Source organism: Solanum pennellii, chromosome 8 (genome assembly GCF_001406875.1).
Source record: "Solanum pennellii chromosome 8, SPENNV200".
NCBI classification, from domain to species: domain Eukaryota; kingdom Viridiplantae; phylum Streptophyta; class Magnoliopsida; order Solanales; family Solanaceae; genus Solanum; species Solanum pennellii.
The window spans coordinates 22098336-22123019 of NC_028644.1; the positions used below are offsets into that span (position 1 = coordinate 22098336).

The following is a 24684-nucleotide window of genomic DNA, read 5'->3' on the forward strand; positions in this document are numbered from 1 at the left end:
TCGTGGCTACGACGGTCCGTACTGCAGTTCCGTCGTGAAGTTCAGAGAGTTGATCCCAGTACCCAGATTTTCAGAGTTTAAGTGTTTTGGAACGATGACCCCCGACGGTCCGTCGTGCCCATGACGGTCCGTCGCAGGATCCGTCGACCCAGTCAGTTATTATCAGAAGTAAACTCTACAGCTCGAATCGACTAAACAGGTCGTTACAATTCTTTACGTTGTTTGTTGTCGTGATTAAGTTGATTGGATCAACTAAAGTTGGGACAAAATCCCTAAATTCTGAAAAGTATAAAAGGTGAATATGGGCCCGTTTACCTATCATGTGATATAATAAAAAGATGCATCAATAAGATAATCACATGTGCGTTTGTTGTCAACTTGCAGTTTGACATTCGCAAAATTGTTTGTGCAAGATAATTGAGCTAAAAGCACAACTTTCAGAATATGAAATCAAGATAATTCATCTTGATAATATTGATAAATATATAGATGATGTGACATTAAATGTCTCTTATAGTGAATCATATCTTATGAAAATAAAGTTTCATATGTTGATCTGAAATATGATATTACATACAAACATAATTGTATGAATCAAACCAATAAGTTATGATCAATTTTTTTGTTAATTGGTTTATGGTCAGGGACCAATAGTTTGCATCTGATAGTTTTGATGTGCAATATATGATTAATGAACATACTATGATGCACAAAGATAGATTCTCCAAAAGATTGAGATATATGTTAGTTTGTCTAACATAAAGGGGAGACTAGAAGCACCTGAAAAGTTGTAAATACTCCTATTGAATTCCCTTAAGGATAAAGTATATGACATGCATGAAGCATGATAGATTAATCAATTCTAAATAAAATAATCCTTGAAAAAGGGGAGGATCAAAGAATCAAAATGATCATAATAAGGAGATAATGTGCTCTTGGAGAGCCTACGACATAACACTTTATGAAATCTCATGAGAGGGGTAGCTACATAAAAATAATAAAGTAATGAGATCTCAATAAGTTTTGTCGTATTGTGAATCGATACAAAATGATTTATCGTTGACGATATCTTTGATACAATAGCGCGCAATATTGTAAAATATAATGAGGATATAAATTATACATCTATTAATGCATGCTTGTGTAGAAATAATTATCAAGTGAAAAGTGGAATGATGCATCTTGGTAAGCGTAAAGTTTATTTAACGTGCAATCTAGGCACTAGAAGATGTCATCATCTAATATTGAATGTTGTTACTTGACAAAATTAATATGAATAAAGTCATGAAGGATTCAAAATCTAAAGCATATACAAGTTTATGGAAAACTTGTTTATCATCCTCATAAGGATTAAATAGATTCAAAATGCATAGAGCATATACAAGTATTATTATGCAAGTTGATGACTAGATATGAAACTCTTGGCAATTATTTGCTTAAAGAAGTTGAAGTAAGGAACTTGCTGAAATCTTTGACCCTGAAAGGAAGATTCATAAAAGCAGATAGAAGCCAATCATATTTCGTCAAGGTTTTTCTACACTCATGAGCTCCCAAGAATGGTGATATCAACATGCAAGAGGTATGTTCAAGTAACATTATTATTGATTTATTCACCAAGTCTCTATCAACTACAACTTTCAAGAAGATGATGCACAAGCTTGGAAAACGAAGATTCTAGTCTATGAATTGATGTTGTCATTAGGGGGAGTTAATACGCGATGTACTCTTTTTTCCTCACAAGGTTTTGTCCCACTGGGTTTTCCTTGTAAGGTTTTTAATGAGGCATCCAAAATGCGAATTATTGGATATGTGTACTCTTTTTCCTTCACTAGATTTTTTTCCCACTGGGTTTTATCTAGTAAGGTTTTAACGAGGCACATAATCTATCGACATTCAAGGGGGAGTGTTATAAACAATTTGTATTATAGTGAATGTCTGATTATGTGGAGTCCTAGTAGGATATGGTTAGGAATCCTACTTGAGACCAAGTAAGGTTTTCCCTATAAATAAAGGGTTTTCCTTCATTGTAAATAAGATTTGTGAAAGATCTATGAATCCTAAAGATACTTCAAGATGAATAAGAAATATTTTCTCTTCTCCCTACTTTCTTCTTCTTCTAAATTTATATAGTTTCATAACAAATAGCAATTTATTTTTTTTATTTTTTTTAAAAAATAATTGGTAGTTGTTGTTTTTAAATTCTAAAAATAATTTTAATTGTTCAAATTATTTGGTTTGGTACAAAAATTGTTCAAATAAATAAGAATTCCCGCTAATCTAACTTCCAAAGTTCCAATAATAGTTGTCATTATCATTTTCATTGGTTGTAAATATTAATTTTTGAAATCTCGCATCGATACGAATCATACTAGTACATTTCTGAGAAAGACGCATCCATAACTGGATTCTTTAGAAACTTATTTATGTTGCATCCATGCAATGAAAAAATAGAACTGACACTCGTATAAAGATTGCATGCAGGCAAATTCATGTGAAGAGGGTGTAGAGGTTGAAAATCTAACAATTGATATTAGAATTTAGAGTCATCCAGAAGTTCATTATCATAATCCATATTTGTTTTTCATTATCATTATAAAAGTTTCAAATGCAAAATGTTAACTTAATCTATCTATATATGATAGGTAAATTATTATTTTTTTGACTTTTCCATTGAAATTGTATTGATGAAGATACCATAAAAATGACATTATTAATTTTCTTAACTTGAAATTCTTTGACTGAGGTTGACCAAAAGTATCTATTTGGATGAATAAAAAGTTGTTCATGCTTTTACTATTTTATAGATTATAGATAGGTAAATCTTTGCAGTAACTAACTTTACCACGCTAACTTTCAGTTATAGAATTTTTAAATAATTAATATATATCAACAAATAAGAATAAACTTCAAATCTAACTTTCAAATTTGATTTTTTTTTTAAAATATTAAACATTAAAAACAATTTTTTAGTGATTGTAATTTTATTTTTATTTTTATATTTTAAATTTAATAATTCATAAATTTTTTTTGTTGTGGTGCTGACGCGTGACACTTTTTTTTCTCTTATTAAATATATACTAGTAAAATTAATCGCGCTTAGCGCGGAATTCAGTATGACATAATTTATAAAATAATACTTTAAGACCTATCATTCATTAAAACTAAAACACTATATTATCTTACATACAAGATTACTTAGTAACAAACATTAATTATGTAAAGGAAATGAAAATTATTACATCTAATCATTTATCCTTAATAACATAAGCATTAATTAATGACAGTAAAATACATACCAGGATCGGTAACATAAGCAATGGTGCTAGTGAGTCACTCATGCATAAATATTTAATTTTGAAGAAGAAGAAGAGGTTTAGATTTTTCCTTTTGTTTTAAACTGAGAGGAAATCCCTTTATTTATAGACAACAAAAGGTAGTGTGAACAAATGTTTATTGTGTCTTATCACAAAGATTACAACTATTTGGAAAAGTTGAAATCCTTTGGTAAGGTCACAACCTTTCAGAAAAGTTACAACTTTTCATAGAAGTCGCAACTCTTCATTAAAGTCACAACTTTTCATAAGAGTCACAATTTTTCATAAAAGTCGCAACTCTTCATTAAAGTCGCAACTTTTCATAAATGTCACAACTTTCATGAAGGGAGAATATTAGTTTTAAAAATGAATAAATTAAAACAGAATTTTGATTTGTGGTGGCGCCACGTAGGTGACCTAAGATTCTCTTTTATATAAATATATGATAGAAGATAAAAGATAGATCATAGAATACAAATTTAATTTCTTTTAAAATTTACAATTTTAAGAAGATAGTTAACTTTATTTCAAAATAATTTATATTAACATTTTAAATTTGGATCATTATATTTTAAAACTAATTAAATTTTGAATTCAAAATGTAGATTTTTGTAAAGGATTTTCAAAATATTATTTTTAATAATAATAATTTATATTTTTATTAAGAATCATAACAATGTTACTATAAAGTTCAATTGTAAGATTATTATATTAATTTTTTTGTTAAGTTTTGATTAAATTAAAATAATTTGAATTATGAAGTTTTTTTTTTTAGATTCTTGACTTTAAGTTTTAATAATTGAGTTATATGACATTATCTAGATTTCTTTATACATTATTATTTTTCTCTTTGTTCGATTGTTTTTTTACAATGATATTTTTACTAACTTTTTCATTTATTATTTTATTTATAGTTCAAATAAATTTGTTAATTAAGCTATTTGACATTTTGTCACAAATCTAAAAATGACTATTTCTTAAAAGAAAATAAATGCAAAACTGAAAAGTTATTTATTGTCTTGTTAGGATATATAATTATTACACTTTTATGTCGATTAGCAAATGGAGCAAACTAAAATTTAAACAGTTATAGATAAAATTGCCAGTAAATATTAAATCCACAACAAAAAAGCAGATAACATTGTCAAGAAAAAATTTCAAATTGAGAAGAAAATTAAAATTTCAAAACAAATTAGACAATATATTTCAATTTTTTAACTTGTGATCTATAAATTTCAAATTTTGAATAAAAATATACATAAAAATTAATCTACGAAAAAATATACTTACCTTCTTTGTCATAATAACACAGTAGTTTCCTCAATTTGACATGAAAATTAAGTTTCTAGTTTACCAGAAGAAGAGGATTGTGGAGAAATGGATGTGGATGAGAAAGTTAATAATAGTGTGGTATTTATCTTCTGCTTGTTTTCCTTTTATTTTGCATGAATTAGTTGTTGACACCCAATTTCGACCCTTCCCGGTATAAATTAGTTTTCGAGCTTCTTAAATTTCCAAACAATTTAAAATAATTAGTTTTATAAATTTTGCGAAAAAATATATAATAATATATGAATTTTGCGTTATTTTTGGATACTTTGCCATTTTCTTATAATTTTTAGATAGCATATATATTTTACATGATTGTGTATATAGTTGGTATATTTTACGATTATTTCTCAAAATAATTTAATTTTTAGTGAGTATTCTATTAAACTAATTTAGTTTAAATTATGATTATATTTTGAATCACTATTTTAGAATTAAAATAATTATATTACTAAAATTAAGAAGCTCATTGATTAATTAATACCAATTCGTTTCATTTAAAGTTTAGCCGAATTTATCATCTCAACTCAATTTGGCTAATTATTAAATTTAATCCATCTTAAATTTCCAATTTAATTCATTTTGGGCCATTCTTGCAAATTCCCTTTAATTCCCAATCCCAGCCCATTTCTTTTCTGGCCCACTTCCCATTTCTTCCCCCTCAACCCTTTTCAACAATAATTTCAACCCAACTCCTCCCAGGCCCAACCCTTTTCTACCCGACCCAATTTCCCTTTTTTCCACCTCTCTTCCCAGCCCATTTCCCTTTTAACCCGACCCAATTTTCCTCCTTCCTCTTCACACAACTCAACAGCCAAGAGATTCTCAGAAACGACCTTACCCTGTCCCCTTTCTCTCGTACGAATAGTACATCTAGGTGTCGAAATCGCCTCTCTCCTCTCGTCCTTTCCCTCAAATCAGACGGCTACGCTCATCTTGCCGTTGGAGGATAAGACGAATTCGTACCATTCCGTTTCAAACATTATCCCTTTAGGTTTTGGATTTCAAATTGGGACGTGGAGTCACGATTTTACCCCAGCCCTTTCTCATGATTTCCTCCGCTCTCCACCTTTGAGAAATGGCTATATATATTGCCATTTCCTCACTGTTTGAAGGAAGGGGGAAAAAATAGTTTCGAAAAAAAAAGGTTTTCTATTTTCTTAGAACAGTTCTTAAAGAGAACAACTCGAGCTTTCCTTCGTCTTAAAGATACATTCAAGATCGAAAGTTTGGTGCCTATAGTGTTATAACATTTCCGGCTTATTCTTCGAGCTTTGTCCGTGGTTCTCATTCCGTTTAAGCTTTCTTAGTTGCTGTTTGGTATCGACGCTTGCGTGGTGAGGACTGTCATTCCCCTGCTCGTATAATCTCCAAGTTCGCTGCTCTTCGAAAGGTAATGTTTGTCTCCTTCTAACGTGATTTACTCTTAGTACGCATTTATTTGGTTTTCACTTGTGTAAGTAGACTAATGCGTGAATGTTTTTCGATCGCTTCCTTCGTCTATTTGATGTACCCCAACCAGCAACCTCCTTTCTCTGTTTTGGGCCTTTGTTGTTGTTTATTCTTGTTTGTTAGCAGCCTACTGATCCTATGCAGTTCCAGACTGTTCTTGTTCTTATGGTACTTGTTTAGTGACATAAGTGATCCTTCCTTTCATGTTGCATCTCATATTGTATTTGTTTGGGTTTTGTTTACTGACATGGTATGCTGTTCATGTCAAGTTGAGGAATTTCATGCTCCGAAAGTATGTGTGAAGTACCATTCTTATGGGAATAAGACATGAATAGCTCATACGCAGCATTTGGTTTGAGAAGTAGGCTTATTTGATTTTGTTTACTCATTTATCCTTTGTTTCAAAGTGACTTAGCAAAGATCTTTACCAATTTTTGTTGTTTTTCTTCCTTCCTTTCTTTGCTTTAAGGGAACAAGTTTACCTTAGCCTTCAACTTTTCCTTGAACATGATAACATAACTTCATTAGATTTCATTAAATAGATCTAGCTATGCTAAAGTATGTGGTATTTTATTGGCTGTTTATGTGGCCTGTTTTTCAATCAATGTTTTGGATTTATTGTTGGTTAATGACTATGCTCCCTCGGAAGATTATGTGTTAACAAATGCATATGCATATGCCCTCATTTGGTATCGTATTTGTTCATTAATTTTGCCACTTTAACTTGGTTCATTTGGTTTTCCTTAAGAGTTGGTTATTTTGGTTCAATTCAAAACTCCTTAAGTGGCCTTTATCCTAATTAAGCTCCACATCGTTTAAGTCATGTCTCATTTGTTCTATGGTTTCGTTTACTAATCCTTGTGATCATTTTTTTTGCATATGAAATCCTCCTCTCGAGTCTGTTTTGGACTCCACTCCAACTCTTTGCATTCTCTTGTTGAGCCGTAAAGGCTCAATACATATTCCTCGAGTCGTAGACCCCCTCAAAACTGGCGTACAGGTTGAACACAAAAAAATGCACTGCTGGAAATTGATTACAGGTTCATCAGAATATGGAAAGTTGCTGTAAAAAATAATCTGCATGTGTTGAAGAAGCTGTATACCGGCTATATACATATGTTATACACTGATATACAGGTTCGATACCTGGGTTGATGACAGTAAAATACGCTGCTGAGAAGGAAGTTTCAACTTTAAAAAGTTGAAAAACAGGCTGATATACATCCTGTATACACTGATATACAGGCACGATATACTATAAATAGGTGTAAAAAATGTGAATTACAGGTTAACGTACAGGGACGCCGATTTTAATTAAAATACGGGATTAGGCAATGAATACGTGCGTAGGGTACAGCCCGTATACAGTGGTATACATTTTTGGGCAGTGATATACATTTGTTAAACAGGTTAAAAAATGATACATGTACAAATACGCAGAGTAATGTGGGAGATACAGGGTGAATAAGCGATAAACGCGTATTTGAACAAATGCGGGGCTCAAAAAGTCCAAAAATGAATTGAATATACATCGTATACAGTAGTATACATCTTGTGTATATTCCTTATTTCTTTTTTTTCAGGGAAATTAGGCCAAGACCCTTTTCAGCAAAGTTTTTAATAGGCCCAAAGACCATTGTTTTGCAGGATGTTTAAATTGCTAAAGAGGGCCCAATTATTAGAATTTAGGACAGGTAGGCCAAAGCCCAATTGAATGAATTTGGGCAATCAAACCCAAGTTCAAATAATTTTCCTCTTTCTTATTGTTTGTTTGAGTTAATTAATTTTTGGTAGAATTTTTATAATCTCCTAAAGGGTAGCCATTTTTCATTATTTTAAATTTTACTATTTTATTTACTTATTTGTTTTATTTACTTTTATCACCATTTAGTTTTCCTTGAATTAATTCCCTCTAAATATCTCCCTTTATAAATTAAAAAAAATAAAAAATGAAATAAAAAATATTAAAATGAATTTTCTCTTTACTTGAGTAAAAATTTTATTTTAAAAGTCATTCAGTCAAATCGCCGGTCAACCGCGAGTTAGCGGGCACCCCGAGGGCCTAATACCTTTTCGGGATGTACATTGAACTTCGAACCTTTTCTATCGATTTTAATCTGTTTTTGAATATTTTTGAAATTTTTTCTTGATTATATAAAAATCAAGTGGCAACTCCGTATTTGGAAAGTCGATATTTTTTTAAATAATAAGATTAATTGATTTTTCCGATACCTAGTCATTTTCACCATTTTTAAAATAATAGTATTTTTTTTATAAAACAGAAATGACGACTCTGCTGGGGATTAATTAAGTTCTAACCATAAGATTTGACTGTTTGATTATTTGTTTTGATTGTTAAAATATTATTTGTGCCGAATGTGTTTAATTTTTCATAAATTGTTGCATTTCCATGGCATTCTTCCGCCAAACGGCAAATAGTATGCATTAGGAAAATGAAAGTTACGTTGCTTTCCACGGATTTCTTCAGAAATACCCAAGAATTCATTTGGAAGTATCAAACAAATAGTTGAAATGCGGTCATCCGATGTTGTTTGGTAGCTTCAACCCGATGTTTGTCCGACTCGGGTAACCGTCAATTTGAAAACTATCCTAGTCAACTATGATAGAGCGAAACCCAATCCCAAAAATAGCGCATTTGAACTAAGATGACCCAATATCCAAGGCGTGTTGGGCCCATTAGAAGACCACCTTGAGTCCAAAATGGCCCACGACCTAAATGGACGTTCATACTTATGTGTTTAAATTTGAAGGATGTATACGTTGTTTGAGAAAATCATTATCTCATAGGGTAAGGATTAGATTATAGTTTATATAAGAGCTTTAAAAGCTACTGGTCCATCCAAAGACGTTGGCACCCGAAGATTGCAAAAGTCAAAAAAAGAAGAAGGATCTTTCGTGGAAGCATAGTTTAGGGTCGTACCCCTGCGTGGAACTGATTATTTTGTATACCTTTCCCTATTATGTATCCCCGTTAAGTTTTATTCATGAAATTTGTATAAATTTGAGTTTTGGGGCACTGAAATATTTCAAATGACGTATATATCCCTCAAATCGCTAGGTCACCCTTGGCACAAAAGGGTCACATGTCTGTTTAGAACGCGCAATATTTGTTTATGTGATATAACTGCTTATGTGAATATGTTGCTTTATCTGGAGATACTCTAGCTCACACTTCTTCAAAATTGTTTTAAAGCCCTAGGCACAAATATCAAGTCACTATCAAAAGTGCGTCCAAATACTCTTTGAGTCTTTACTTTTAAAAAAAAAAAAATTGAACTTCATATTCTTTAGTACTACTCTCATATTAGAAAAAGATTAATCATTTCAAACCAAAAGAATTTTAAGTGGGTTCAACTACGTAGGACCTGAATTCCTTTTTATGAGATACGCAAGCAACCTTTCTATATTCGATCCCTATTTTGAGAAATTTTATCTTTTTCAACTCTTACAAGGAAATTAGAGTTACATTTCAATTAAAAAACAAAGTACGGTAATGAAAGATACCGTCGACTTTGTCTCGACTCAAGTCGACATTTTTTTATTCACTAATCCAAAATTCAAGTAGACAAATTTCTGTCTATTTAACCATTTCTCTATATTGGTTTCTCTATATTTGTGAGCCAGTTTATATCCGAATAAAGCAACTCTTATGTGTTTACACCTATATGTGATATCCTGTATTATTTACCACCTTCAAGCACTAACACATTTGTCTTTTGAGTTTTTTTTCATTTGTCAGGTATTTAGAACCGATATGTGCTGACAAGTCGGTTGATCATCCGTATTTCACAAGGTCTAAGGCTCCTAAAGATTCCTTCCCCGATCAGAATTTGCAAAAAGAAAAGACAATAATGGGGGATAACAATGATGAGATTGACATGAATGATGTTGTCGTGGCTCAACCCGCCGCCGCTGATAAAAATGAATTGATTATGCAGTTGATGCAACAGATTGACGAAATGAGGGTCGAAATGCAAAGAATAATCCAATTTCATCCTTCAACCCTCCAAGAGATGGAAGACCTCCACTCCACTTTCCTCCCCCAAGCACGGAACAGGTTCAGAACCTTCTCTCTAACCCCGCTCAGAATCCTCCAACCATTGACTTAACTACCCCCAATCCCCGTCACGCCACCACATCGTGTCAAGCACCACATTATCCTCAAAATACCAACTTTCAAATCCTCCATCTCCCTCAAAACCAAAATACGAACAATGCTCAAACCTTCCCCCATCTTCAAAACCAAAATACCGATCCTCAAACTTTCCCCCAAAATTATCAAGCTACTCAAAATACCCAGAATCCTTCCATTGTTCCACCCATACCTCAAAAGACTACTTTCCAAATCCCAACTTCAAATGAACCTTATGCCGACTGTTCCGAGCTTGATCACTATAAGGAACAGGAGAGAGAGTGGAGGTCAAAAGAAGAGGTAGTCAAGCTGAATATGAAAGAAGAAATCAGGAAAGCCATGAAGGAGTTGCACTATATTTCTGAAATCGATGGATTGAGCTATAACGATTTATGCATCCATCCGAATCTCGACCTCCCGAAAGGGTTCAAAGTGCCAAAGTTTGTCACTTTTAATGGAACAGGAAATCCTCTAGCACATCTGAAAGTTTATTGTGATCAACTCATGGGAGTTCGCAAAAATGAAGCATTATTGATGCGTCTCTTCGGTCGAAGTCTAAGTGGAGAAGCTCTGGAATGGCTTACATCACAAGAGCTGAAACAATGGAAAAATTGGAATGCACTCGCAAAGGATTTCACGGAATGATTTGGACATAACATAGAAGATGCCCCAGATCGCTACTACTTGGAGAAGATCAAACAGAAGTCTACAGAAAATTATCGAGAGTACGCTCTTCGTTGGAGAAAAGAGGCCGTAAGAGTTCAACCTCCCATGTCCGAACGTGAGATCACTGAAATGTTCATTCGTACTCAAGATCCTGAGTACTATGAAAGAATGTTGTGTATGATGGGACAAAAATTTGTCGAGATTGTCAAAGTAGGAGAAGCTTTGGAAGATGGTTTCAAGACTGAAAAGCTCACCAAATTTACCGTATTGCGATCTAATGGAAAATCCACTAGAATTAGTGATATGGATAAATCAAAAGGAAAAGTGGAGGAGGTAAGTATGGTCACGACTACCCGTATGAGGCCAGCTTCTCAAAGGGAATATCAAAACCATAATGTCAATCAGAAAAAATTTCCTCGCCCAAAATTTAGGAAGGCTCCTAAAGTATTTACACCATTAAGGGAATCTCAAACTCAACTTTATGAAAGGTTGAAAGCAATGGGTATGCTCTATCTATAGAAGGAAGATCAGCCAATCCTTTGGGAAAATTTTACAGAGCTGACCACAAATGTGCTTATAATTCAGGAGCCGTTGGACACGACATAGATAATTGTTCAACTCTGAAGCGCAAGATGCAAAACATGATCAACAACAACTTGATCAATACTGAGGAAACCACCTGAATGGATGACATATTGGATGCTCAAGACTGAGTACAAGACATTTCTGAACTGAGTCATTTGAAGATATTCATCATCAAAGGTCGAGAAGAAGAATGCCCAACATTAGCCAAATTTTGCATATGAAGTTTTGTTACCTTTCTTTTGAAATGTATTTAATCCCTTTTCCCCCCATTTTATCGCACATTTCTTGTTTGAACTACGTTCGACCTGATTTCTCAAGAATGAGATACGTAGGCGGCTTATGTCGGCCTCGGTCGTTTCTTTATCAAAACTTCCTATCTTGGTTAATCCTTGTGAGGGGGAACTACGTTTGACCTGATTCCTGCTCCAATGGGATACGTAGGCGCCACAACGGCTCGGTCATATACCCAGTAAGATTTCCATTTCTCTTCATAGTGGAAACTGGGACAGAATTTTTGAGAGGATCTCAAAAATTCATTTGAAGTTGGACTTCTTTAACAAGTCAAAACAGAAGAACAAAATTCTACCGAGATTAGCCTTGGGTGGATCTCAAAAATTACGATAATCTAGTTTGCAACTGGGACAGAATTTTTTGAGATGATCTCAAAAATTCCACAAATGTCTACTTATTGAGGTAAACTGGGACAAAATTTTGAGGAGGGGCCTCAAAATTCCAGAATGAGCAACCTCAGAATTAACAGAGCAAGTTACGAGAGTTCTTATATATTATAGACCGGGATAAATTTTTGAGGAGGGTCCTCAAAAGTTCCATCAAATATGTCATATAAAGGACGGACGAGCGTGAAAGCCAACTGCAAGAAGGAGCATGGAGACAAGACCAACACAAATCAGTCTTTCAAACTAAGAGTTTTTCTTTGGATGCAGGAACATTGAAGTCACAAAAATGGCTGTATAAAGCTGTCAAGAATGACAAAAGGCGTCACTTGCACCCATCGTGGACTCATCAACAAAACCTAGAAAATCTTCCATCTCATTTTATCTCTATTTCTTTATATTGCCTCAGGTGATTTATAAACAGGTTTCTTTTTATCTTGCAGGAATATTAAGGCCGAACACTGATAGATTCTTTCAAAGTTGCAAGAAGCAAAGTGCGGGAGGATCGCTAGTTATGAGTCATGATCAAAGTTACAGTTGGACTCATCATAGCTTAATCTGGATAAGCCAAATGACTCAATCTAGTTCCTCAACTTTACTTTTATTCTTTACTTCATCATCGATACTAATGTTTGGTGTCGAGCTTTGCAGGTGATAGTATTGATAAAGTCAAAATTATATATGAAATCGAGCGTCCATCTCGTTACAGCTGGAACATTATCGAGTCATCCACCTCGTTACAGTTGGAATATTATCGAGCATCCACCTCGTTACATCTGGAATATTATCGAGCCATCCACCTCGTTACAGTTGGAATATTATCGAGCCATCCACCTCGTTACAGTTGGACTATTATCGAGCCATCCACCCTGTTACAGCTGGAATATTATCGAGCGTCCACCTCGTTACAGTTGGAATATTATCGAGCATCCACCTCGTTACAGTTGGAATATTATCGAGCATCCACCTCGTTACAATTGGAATATTATCGAGCATCCACCTCGTGACAGTTGGAACATTATCGAGCCATCCACCTCATTTCAGTTTGAATATTATCGAGCCATCCACCTCGTTACAGTTGGAATATTATCGAGTTATCCACCTCGTTACAGTTGGAATATTATCGAGCATCCAGCTCGTTACAGATGGACTATTATCGAGTTATCCACCTCGTTACAGTTGGACTATTATCGAGCTATCCACCTTGTTATAGTTGGAATATTATCGAGCCATCCACCTCGTTACAGCTGGAATATTATCGAGCCATCCACCTCGTTACAGTTACAATATTATCGAGTCATCCACCTCGTTACAGTTTGAATATTATCGAGCAATCCATCTCGTTACAGTTGGAATATTATCGAGCATCCACCTCGTTACAGCTGGACTATTATCGAGCTATCCACCTCGTTACAATTGGACTATTATCGAGCTATCCACCTTGTTACAGTTGGAATATTATCCAGCCGTCCACCTTGTTACAGTTGGAATATTATCCAGCCATCCACCTTGTTACAGTTGGACTATTATCGAGCATCCACCTCGTTACAGTTGGATAATTATCGAGATAGTTAGCTCGTTACAGAGAACTCCAAAGAGGAAAAAACTATCCCAAAATCAAGGGTTTTCCTTGAAGCAAGAGGCATTTATATCACTTATGTCAAAGACTTGGGAATATGAATTGTTTATTTCAATCCAGTTCCAACAATATGAAATTTACAAAGAGCGTTTAGCCAGATTCAAAGGTGAATCAAACAGGAATCTCCAAGAAGAGTTTACGATTTCCGTAAAGGACGCTATTTGCATTACATTATCAAACAAGATAGTTATTGTCAATCAAGACAATACATTACCCCAGGGGGGATAGTTGTTTTATTATCGATCAAGGCGATATATTATCTGGAGGTCGTCTTGACGTTATCATCAACAGAGACGATATGAATATTCATGTATTGCGAGTTAAATATCATGCATCGCGGGAAATCATGCATCGCGGAAAATCATGCATCGCGGAAAATCATGCATCGCGGAAAATCATGCATCGCGGGAAATCATGCATCGCGAGTCAATAATTATGCGCCACGAGAAGATTTCATGCCTCGTCAATTTATGCATCGCGAGAAGATTTCATACCTCGCTGAAATTTATGCATCGCGAGAAGACTTCATACCTCGCTGGAATTTATGCATCACGAGAAGATTTCATGCCTCGTCAAATTTATACATCGCGAGAAGACTTCATACCTCGCTGGAATTTATGCATCACGAGAAGATTTCATGCCTCGTCAAATTTATACATCGCGAGAAGACTTCATACCTCGCTGGAATTTATGCATCACGAGAAGAATCCATGCCTCGTTGAAAATCATGCATCGCGAAAATCATGCATCGCAGAAAATCATGCATCGCGGAGAATCATGCATCGCGAGTCAGTAATTATGCACGACGAGAAGATATCATGCCTCGTCAAATTTATACATCGCGAGAAGATTTCATACCTCGCTGAAATTTAGACATCGCGAGAAGAGTTCATACCTCGCTGAAATGTATGCATCACGAGAAGAATTCATGCCTCATTGAAATTTGTGCATCGCGAGAAGATTTCATGCCTCGCCGAAAATTATGCGTTGCGAGAAGATTTCATACCTCGCAGAATTTACGTATTGCGGAAAGATATTCATGCCCCGCAAGAAGGCATGCACGGATAAAGAAAGGGAAATTGTGTATTCCAAGAGGAATATTTATCCATCGGCCTCAACTGCATTCTTTTATTTTTGATAAAAGTTAACATCAAGAAGAGCATCGAAGATGACGTCAAAAGAAATACCGACATCGCATCAGTATTTATTTATTTTATCGACATCAAGTATAGAGTACATTGAAGATTATATTGCAAAACACAAGTCATAAGCTTTATTTGCTGTACGTCAGACCGATCGAGTCGACGTCGAATATTGAGGAGAACAATGAAGTGTCGACATGATAAAAAGACACTGTCTCCCATCCTAATTGCATTTTTAAGCAGACGATTTTTATCTCAGTCTTTGTCGAGAGCATCCAAAAGGATGAATTCTCCAAAAACCACAGGTGCGGACGACATCAAAAAGGATGCAGCACAACGTGGAACTTTTCCTTAGCAGCGAACTAAGACACAGTCCGAAGAGGAATGTCAAACTCTTTAGACACGAGCAAGGGAGATACTTCCACCACTATCGAACCACACCCCTATCTTAAGACATGTGGGTATTTCTTTAGGTCTGACAGTTCCAGTTTCTCATCCGGAAATTTCGGTATATGTCGGAAGCAAGTTTTCAATCTGAGTGACAATGCGCCAAGAGCTCTGGAAATTATGTCAGTGTAAGCTCTTAATTATGGGTGTGAAGCGCGCCACATTCATGGCTAAGAGGTTACAAGCCTTCTTTTCATACCCGTTTAATTTGTCACTTGTCCAAAATCGAAGGTTATCTAGCATAATAGATTTCCTTTTCAACCGATCGAGTCGAACTACACACAGCCTGATTCCTGAAGGTTTAAGGATATGTAGGCGGATTCAATGTTTAAAACTCGGCTGTATTCCAACATTCGCTCTCTAATTTTATTCTCGAGCATTTCGATACCTTCATAATTCGGTATCAAGTGGCTTTTGAATTCTTTCAAAGTCGTGCGTTAAATCAAACTTATCGAACTACAAGTGGCCTGAATTCTCATATAGCCTGAGATATGTAGGAAACCCGTTTCAAGGGTTCGGCCATAATTCCTAAACCCTTTGCCAAATCCTTCCCTTAAAGATGAATGGGGTTGGTCAAAATTGGTTTGGTCAATTTCACTTTCCTCGAATTGCTTGCATCAATCCAAGTAAAATGAGGACAATTGTTGACACCCAATTTCGACCCTCCCGGGTATAAATTAGTTTTCGAGCTTCTTAAATTTCCAAACAATTTAAAATAATTATTTTTGGATACTTTGCCATTTTCTTATAATTTTTAGATAGCATATATATTTTACATGATTGTGTATATAGTTGGTATATTTTACGATTATTTCTCAAAATAATTCAATTTTTAGTAAGTATTCTATTAAACTAATTTAGTTTAAATTCTGGTTATTTTTTGAATCACTATTTTAGAATTAAAATAATTATATTACTAAAATAAAGAAGCTCGTTGATTAATTAATACCAATTCGTTTCGTTTAATGTTTAGCCAAATTTATCATCTTAACTCAATTTGGCTAATTATTAAATTTAATCCATCTTAAATTTCCAATTTAATTCATTTTGGGCCATTCTTGCAAATTCCCTTTAATTCCCAATCCCAGCCCATTTCTTTTCTGGCCCACTTCCCATTTCTTCCCCCTCAACCCTTTTCAACAATAATTTCAACCCAACTCCTCCCAGGCCCAACCCTTTTCTACCCGACCCAATTTCCCTTTTTTCCACCTCTCTTCCCAGCCCATTTCCCTTTTAACCCGACCCAATTTTCCTCCTTCCTCTTCACACAACTCAACAGCCAAGAGATTCTCAGAAACGACCTTACCCTGTCCCCTTTCTCTCGTACGAATAGTACATCTAGGTGTCGAAATCGCCTCTCCCCTCTCGTCCTTTCCCTCAAATCGGACGGCTACGCTCTTCTTGCCGTTGGAGGATAAGACGAATTCGTAACATTACGTTTCAAACCTTCTCCCTTTAGGTTTTGGATTTCAAATTGGGACGTGGAATCACGATTTTACCCCAGCCCTTTCTCATGATTTCCTCCGCTCTCCACCTTTGAGAAATGGCTATATATATTGTCATTTCCTCACTGTTTGAAGGAAGGGGAAAAAAATATTTTCGAAAAAATAAGGTTTTCTATTTTCTTAGAACAGTTCTTGAAGAGAACAACTCGAGCTTTCCTTCGTCTTAAAGATACATTCAAGATCGAAAGTTTGGTTCCTGTAGTGTAATAACATTTCCGGCTTATTCTTCGAGCTTTGTCCGTGGTTCTCATTCCGTTTAAGCTTTCTTGGTTGCTGTTTGGTATCGACGCTTGCGTGGTGAGGACTGTCATTCCCCTGCTCGTATAATCTCCAAGTTCGCTGCTCTTCGAAAGGTAATGTTTGTCTCCTTCTAACGTGATTTACTCTTAGTACGCATTTGTTTGGTTTTCACTTGTGTAAGTAGACTAATGCGTGAATGTTTTTCGATCGCTTCCTTCGTCTATTTGATGTACCCCAACCAGCAACCTCCTTTCTCTGTTTTGGGCCTTTGTTGTTGTTTATTCTTGTTTGTTAGCAGCCTACTGATCCTATGCAGTTCCAAACTGTTCTTGTTTTTATGGTACTTGTTTAGTGACATAAGTGATCCTTCCTTTCATGTTGCATTTCATATTGTATTTGTTTGGGTTTTGTTTACTGACATGGTATGCTGTTAATGTCAAGTTGAGGAATTTCATGCTCCGAAAGTATGTGTGAAGTACCATTCTTATGGGAATAAGACATGAATAGCTCATATGCAACATTTGGTTTGAGAAGTAGGCTTATTTGATTTTGTTTACTCATTTATCCTTTGTTTCAAAGTGACTTAGCAAAGATCTTTACCAATTTTTGTTGTTTTTCTTCCTTCCTTCCTTTGCTTTAAGGGAACAAGTTTACCTTAGCCTTCAACTTTTCCTTGAACATGATAACATAACTTCATTAGATTTCATTAAATAGTGCTAGCTATGCTAAAGTATGTGGTATTTTATTGGCTGTTTATGTGGCCTGTTTTTCAATCAATGTTTTGGATTTATTGTTGGTTAATGACTATGCTCCCTCGGAAGATTATGTGTTAACAAATGCATATGCATATGCCCTCATTTGGTATCGTATTTGTTCATTAATTTTGCCACTTTAACTTGGTTCATTTGGTTTTCCTTTAGAGTTGGTTATTTTGGTTCAATTCAAAACTCCTCAAGTGGCCTTTATCCTAATTAAGCTCCACATCGTTTAAGTCATGTCTCATTTGTTCTATGGTTTCGTTTACTAATCCTTGTGATCATTTTTTTTGCATATGAACTCCTCCTCTCGAGTCTTTTTTGGACTCCACTCCAACTCGTTGCATTCTCTTGTTGAGCCGTAAAGGCTCAAACCATATTCCTCGAGTCGTAGACCCCCTCAAAAACTGGCGTACAGGTTGAACACAAAAGAATGCACTGCTGGAAATTGATTACAGGTTCATCAGAATCTGGAAAGTTGCTGTAAAAAATAATCTGCAGGTGTTGAAGAAGCTGTATACCGGCTATATACATATGTTATACACTGATATACAGGTTGAAATGAGCACAGGAGGTCAAATTCAAAACCTGGGTTGATGGCAGTAAAATGCGCTGCTGAAAAGGAATTTTAAACTTTAAAAAGTTGAAAAACAGGCTTTTATACATACTGTATACACTGATATACAGGCACGATATACTATAAATAGGTGTAAAATATGTGAATTGCAGGTTAACGTACAGGGACGCTGAATTTAATTAAAATACGGGATTAGGCTGTAAAAAATAATCTGCAGGTGTTGAAGAAGCTGTATACCGGCTATATACATATGTTATACACTGATATACAGGTTGAAATGAGCACAGGAGGTCAAATTCAAAACCTGGGTTGATGGCAGTAAAATGCGCTGCTGAAAAGGAATTTTAAACTTTAAAAAGTTGAAAAACAGGCTTTTATACATACTGTATACACTGATATACAGGCACGATATACTATAAATAGGTGTAAAATATGTGAATTGCAGGTTAACGTACAGGGACGCTGAATTTAATTAAAATACGGGATTAGGCTGTAAAAAATAATCTGCAGGTGTTGAAGAAGCTGTATACCGGCTATATACATATGTTATACACTGATATACAGGTTGAAATGAGCACAGGAGGTCAAATTCAAAACCTGGGTTGATGGCAGTAAAATGCGCTGCTGAAAAGGAATTTTAAACTTTAAAAAGTTGAAAAACAGGCTTTTATACATACTGTATACACTGATATACAGGCACGATATACTATAAATAGGTGTAAAATATGTGAATTGCAGGTTAACGTACAGGGACGCTGAATTTAATTAAAATACGGGATTAGGCAATGAATACGTGCGTAGGGTACAGCCCGTATACAGTGGTATACATTTTTGGGCAGCGATATACATTTGTTAAACAGGCTAAAAAATGATACAGGTACAAATACGCAGAGTAATGTGGGAGATACAGGGTGAATAAGCGATAAACGCGTATTCAAACAAATGCAGGGCTCAAAAAGTCCAAAAATGAATTGAATATACATCGTATACAGTAGTATACATCTTGTGTATATTCCTTATTTCTTTTTTTTTTCCAGGGAAATTGGGCCAGGGCTCTTTTCAGCAAAGTTTTTAATAGGTCAAAGGCCATTGTTTTGCAGGATGTTTAAATTGCTAAAGAGGGCCCAATTATTAGAATTTAGGACAGATAGGCCAAAGCCCAATTGAATGAATTTGGGCAATCAAACCCAAATTCAAATAATTTTCCTCTTTCTTATTGTTTGTTTGAGTTAATTAATTTTTGGTAGAATTTTTATAATCTCCTAAAGGGTAGCCATTTTTCCTTATTTTAAATTTTACTATTTTATTTACTTATTTTGTTTTATTTACTTTTATCACCATTTAGTTTTCCTTAAATTAATTCCCTCTAAATATCTCCCTTTAGAAATAAAAAAAATAAAAAATGAAATAAAAAATATTAAAATGAATTTTCTCTTTACTTGAGTAAAAATTTTATTTTAAAAGTCATTCAGTCAAATCGCCGGTCAACCGCGAGTTAGCGGGCACCCCGAGGGCCTAATACCTTATCGGGATGTACATTGACCTTCGAACCTTTTCAATCGATTTTTTAATCTGTTTTTTAATCTTTTTGAAATTTTTTCTTGATTTTATAAAAATCAAGTGGCGACTCCGTAATTTGGAAAGTCGATTTTTTCTTAAATAATAAGATTAATTGATTTTTCCGAAACCTAGTCATTTTCACCATTTTTAAATAATAGTATTTTTTTAATAAAACATTAGTTACAATAATATTTTCGTTTAATTTAAAATAAACTCAAACTTATCTCTTAGCAAAATTTGATGGAAATTTAGTTGTAACTACTTATTATTTTTTAAGTTAAAAAAACTGAAACATTTTATTTCTAATTCTAGAAACGATATGTGTAACTTACTTTTTTTAACATTTTAAAATTTAAATTGAAAAAAAGTAACCATACAAATTAAATTATTTAAAAATTAAACTGTAAATTTTATGATACTGACACGTGTCACTTTTCTTCTCCTATTATATATAGGTTGAATAGATATGAATTTAGGCCACAATTATACTTATCTCATTTTACTTTACACTTGTTTAAATTAGTATGTCAGCTGCTGCAAAAAATATTGTTACCGAGCATAATAAAGGTGATAAGCTTATCGATAATAAGTATAAAATATGGAACATGAAAATCAAATGTGTTGCGAAAGAACAAGAAATACTTGAAGCTCTAAATGTTTCTATATATAAATACTTCCCGAAAATGGTAATACACTCCATCATGTGAAAATCTCAAAGAAGCCTAAGTTTAATCAACAAGGATGAATGAATGTTAAGGTTAATTATCAACGAGATGTGTATTTTGTAATTCGCAGCGAGTCGGCGATCTGCTTCTTTGAAAGATTGGCGCTCAAGTCCGTCTATAAATCACTAGGAAACAAAGATCTGTGTTCACAAATCAAAAGTCTGCTTTGTGTATTGATGAATTTGTATAAGAAACTCAATTCTTTGTTTCTTGACTGATCACTTGATTTTTCGTTTTCTGTTTTACACATTTTCCTCTTTTTTTTCACGTTTCACATTGCTTGGAAAAATAATCCCACTAGGAGTCTTTTAAGGAGAGGTTGAACAATTACAAAAGTAACTGTTCTGCCTTATCCTTTAAAAAGAATTTAGCTAAACCTAATTAATCAATTACTTATTTGGATAAGACATAAAACAGACCGGGTTGGCCCACATGGACGACCCATGACCCAAAACTTACATCTTCTATTTTGCACATGGTGGACAAGAACCAAGTCAACATTATATCAATCAGATACACAATTCATATGAAAAATAGTTCGTGCGACTTGTTAGCATGAAGAACTTATCTTTAAGGTTTTACAAGCCCTATATAGGAATTCAATAACATGTAGAAAGAATTCACTACTACTAAAGGACACTATTACTCACGATACCCCAGACGTCATTCACTACTTCAGCAGTTACTTATTCGATCCCTCAACCTCTTAAAGAGGTGAACTCGAGTTCATGTTTAACTTTATACAAACAATTACACTTGAGTGTCATAGTCGACTTATGTATACAAGTTGAATTATTCATCTAATCATCTTTCCTTTCTGCTCGAATATATCTGTTCCATATCAACTGTTTTCCTAGACATGTACTGCATTATCGAATCGATCATGACTATTAGTAACATGCTAAAGTAGCAACACCGATTGAAACTTCAAGAAACAGCAAAAGGTCAAATGACATTTCATTGAAAAGTTAATTTAACTTTTCTAGGTCTCACACAATGAAGAAGCATATAATATTCTTTCATTGACCTATTGATCGCTACACACACGTGCTATGGGACACGTGCTACGATATTTACACCTTAAATTGGTGTATGCTTCTCATTCTTTTGATTATTTAACATCGTAAAAACCTTGGTCTAAACACCTCAAGATGTTTAAACCTAGTTTCTCTCTTCAGTGATCCTTAAGCTCATTTCTTAGAGAAAATTTTGTCTGGATCATAAAACAAGTCATAAAATGGTGGTGAGACTCATCTCTTCACATTTCCCGGTGTAAGTGGCGATTGCTCGTGTGAGAGAGCCAATCTCGCGACTTGTTCGACATATTTTATATCTTACATATTATTACATGCACACCACATTTGAACATAAATTCAATAGTTTTATATTGAAGAGAATATCATAACAATCAAGTTAGTTTAAAATATTGAAAGATCATCATACTCTATGCAAACATAGAGTCTTAGCATGTTTTTCAAACAAGTCTCTAGAGATGGCTTTTTAAAAGAATCAACTATTATTTCACGTGTATGAATGTATTGTAAAAAAATTTCTCCACTTGCCACTACGTCTCTTACAAAGTTATACTTGATGTCAATGAGTTTGATCTTCTGTGATATTTAGGATCCTTTATGTACGCGATAGTCAATTGACTATCATAATATAGAATCATTGGACCCTTAGAATTTTTGACAATACATTTGACCAAACAACATCTTGTATGCAGATGCACAAGACACGGATCCAGATTCCGTGGTTGAAAGAGCTGTGCAAGTTTTCTTCTTGATTTTCTATGAAATAGTACCACCATTTAGTAAGAAAGCAAAATCAGATGTTGATTTTCTATCATCCCGATCACCAGTCCAATAAGGATTTTTATAACCTTTTATGAATAAATCAGATCCACTATAACACAGTGTATGATTTGCAGTTCCCTTCAGGTATCGGAATATTCTCTTTACTGCTTTCAGTAATCTTTTCCAAGATTGGATTGATACTTGCTAACTAGACTCACAACATAACAAATGTCTGGGCGAGTACACATCATAGCATATATCAAGCTCCCGACAACACTAGAATAAAGAACTCGAGACATGTCTTTCTTTTCTTTTTATTCTTTGGACACATTTCAAGACTTAAAGTTTCAACCCTTGCTACAGTTGTATCCATGGGTTTGCAACTATAAATTTGAAAATATTTCAATATTTTCTTAATATAATTTTCTTGAGATAAACTATAAAATTTCTTGGAGTGTTTTCTTTGGATCTTAACACCCAATATGTCGTTTGTTTCACCCAAATCTTTCATATCAAATGATTTTGATAGCCATTACTTGACAATTTTCACATACTTCAAATTATTTCCAGACAGTATAATATCACCTAAGTAAAGGGAAAAAATTACAAAATGTTCATTAGACCTTTTCACATAGATTCAATGGTCTTCATCGATCGTGGTGAAATCAAATAACATCACCTGCTTATGAAATCTTAGATGCCACTTCCTTGAACATTGCTTTAGGCCATAAATTAATCTTTTCAATTTACAATTTTCTTTTCTTGACCTTTAACAACTAAACTTACCGGTTGTTCCATGTAGATATCCTCGTTTAATTATCCATTGAGAAAAACAGTTTCACATTCATATGGTGTAATTCTAGATCTAAACGAGTAATAATAGCTAAAAGTAATCGTATGGATGTAAACTTCACAAATGGTGAATTTTTTTTCTCATAGTCTGTTCCAACTTCTTGAGTAAAACCTTTTGCAACAAATCGTGCTTTGTATCTTTTTATTGAACCATATTATTTATGTTTATCTTTAAGAACACATTCATTCCCAAGAGCTTTACGTTCCTTATAAAAGTTAACTAGATCCCAGACTTTGCTAGTTTTCAGGGACTCTAATTCTTCTTTCATCGCTTTTAACTATTCATCCCTTTCAGTGCTCGATAAGGCCTCTGTTACAGAATTAGGTTCATCTAATTATATAGTATACCAAGAAAACATAATCCTCAATCTCATAAGATCCTTTACGTACACCTTTTCTTGTACTCTTACAAATTTGAAGTTTAGATTTCTCTATAGGATTTTTGGATTCACAACTCCAATTTAGACCAGGAATCATTTCTTGATCCATTGAATTATCAAGTATGTTTGACAACATCATCTGATCTCCTGAACTCAACATTTTGTACAAAGGTTCTGCTTTATCTATTTCACCATTTTTGGGAAAATCATTTTCCAAATTTTTGACATCTCGTTATACCATTTCAGTAATACTTCCATCCTCTAATTCATCAATGAACACATACCCTTTGGAGCGTTTAAAGTACCTTATAAATATATATTTCTTTCCTTTTGGACTAAGTTTATCAAACTCACCAAAATGATTTTTAATGTATGCCGCACAACCCTATGATCGTAGATCATTAAGGTTTGTTTTATGACCAGTCCAAAGTTCATAAAGAGTGAAAGACAATGATTTAGAAGGCACTTTGTTCAATATATAAGTCGTAGTCAATAATGCATCTCCCCAGAAAGATATAGATATATTTTCCTGCGCCATCATTGATCTTGTTATGTCTAATAATGTCATATTCCTTCTTTCAGCTATTGTTGAGGTGTATAAGAAGTAGTTAACTGTCTTATAATACCTTTTCAATACATAATTCTTCAAATTACTTTGACAAATATTCACTTCCTCGATCGATTCATAAATCTTTTATGCTTTTTTCTAATTGATTTTAAACTTCATTCATATATCTTTTAAAAAACTCAAGTGTTTCACATTTATGAGAAAACAAATAGACAACCAAAGTGTGTGAACTCATCAATAAATGTGAGGAAGTATGTAGCACCAGACCTTGTCTTTAGATTCATTAGACCACAAATATCAGAATGAATTAATTGAAGTAGAAATT

The 24684-nt window shown here is 34.1% G+C and overlaps 1 long non-coding RNA gene across 1 annotated transcript; it reads left to right on the forward strand.

Annotated features, from left to right (window-relative positions):
- Positions 1-5465: 5465 nt before the first annotated feature.
- On the forward strand, positions 5466-19771 carry LOC107026718. The gene is made up of 2 exons (XR_001457639.2): positions 5466-7232; positions 18457-19771. It is a non-coding gene; the product is annotated as an uncharacterized LOC107026718 (long non-coding RNA).
- The last annotated feature ends 4913 nt before the right edge of the window (positions 19772-24684 follow it).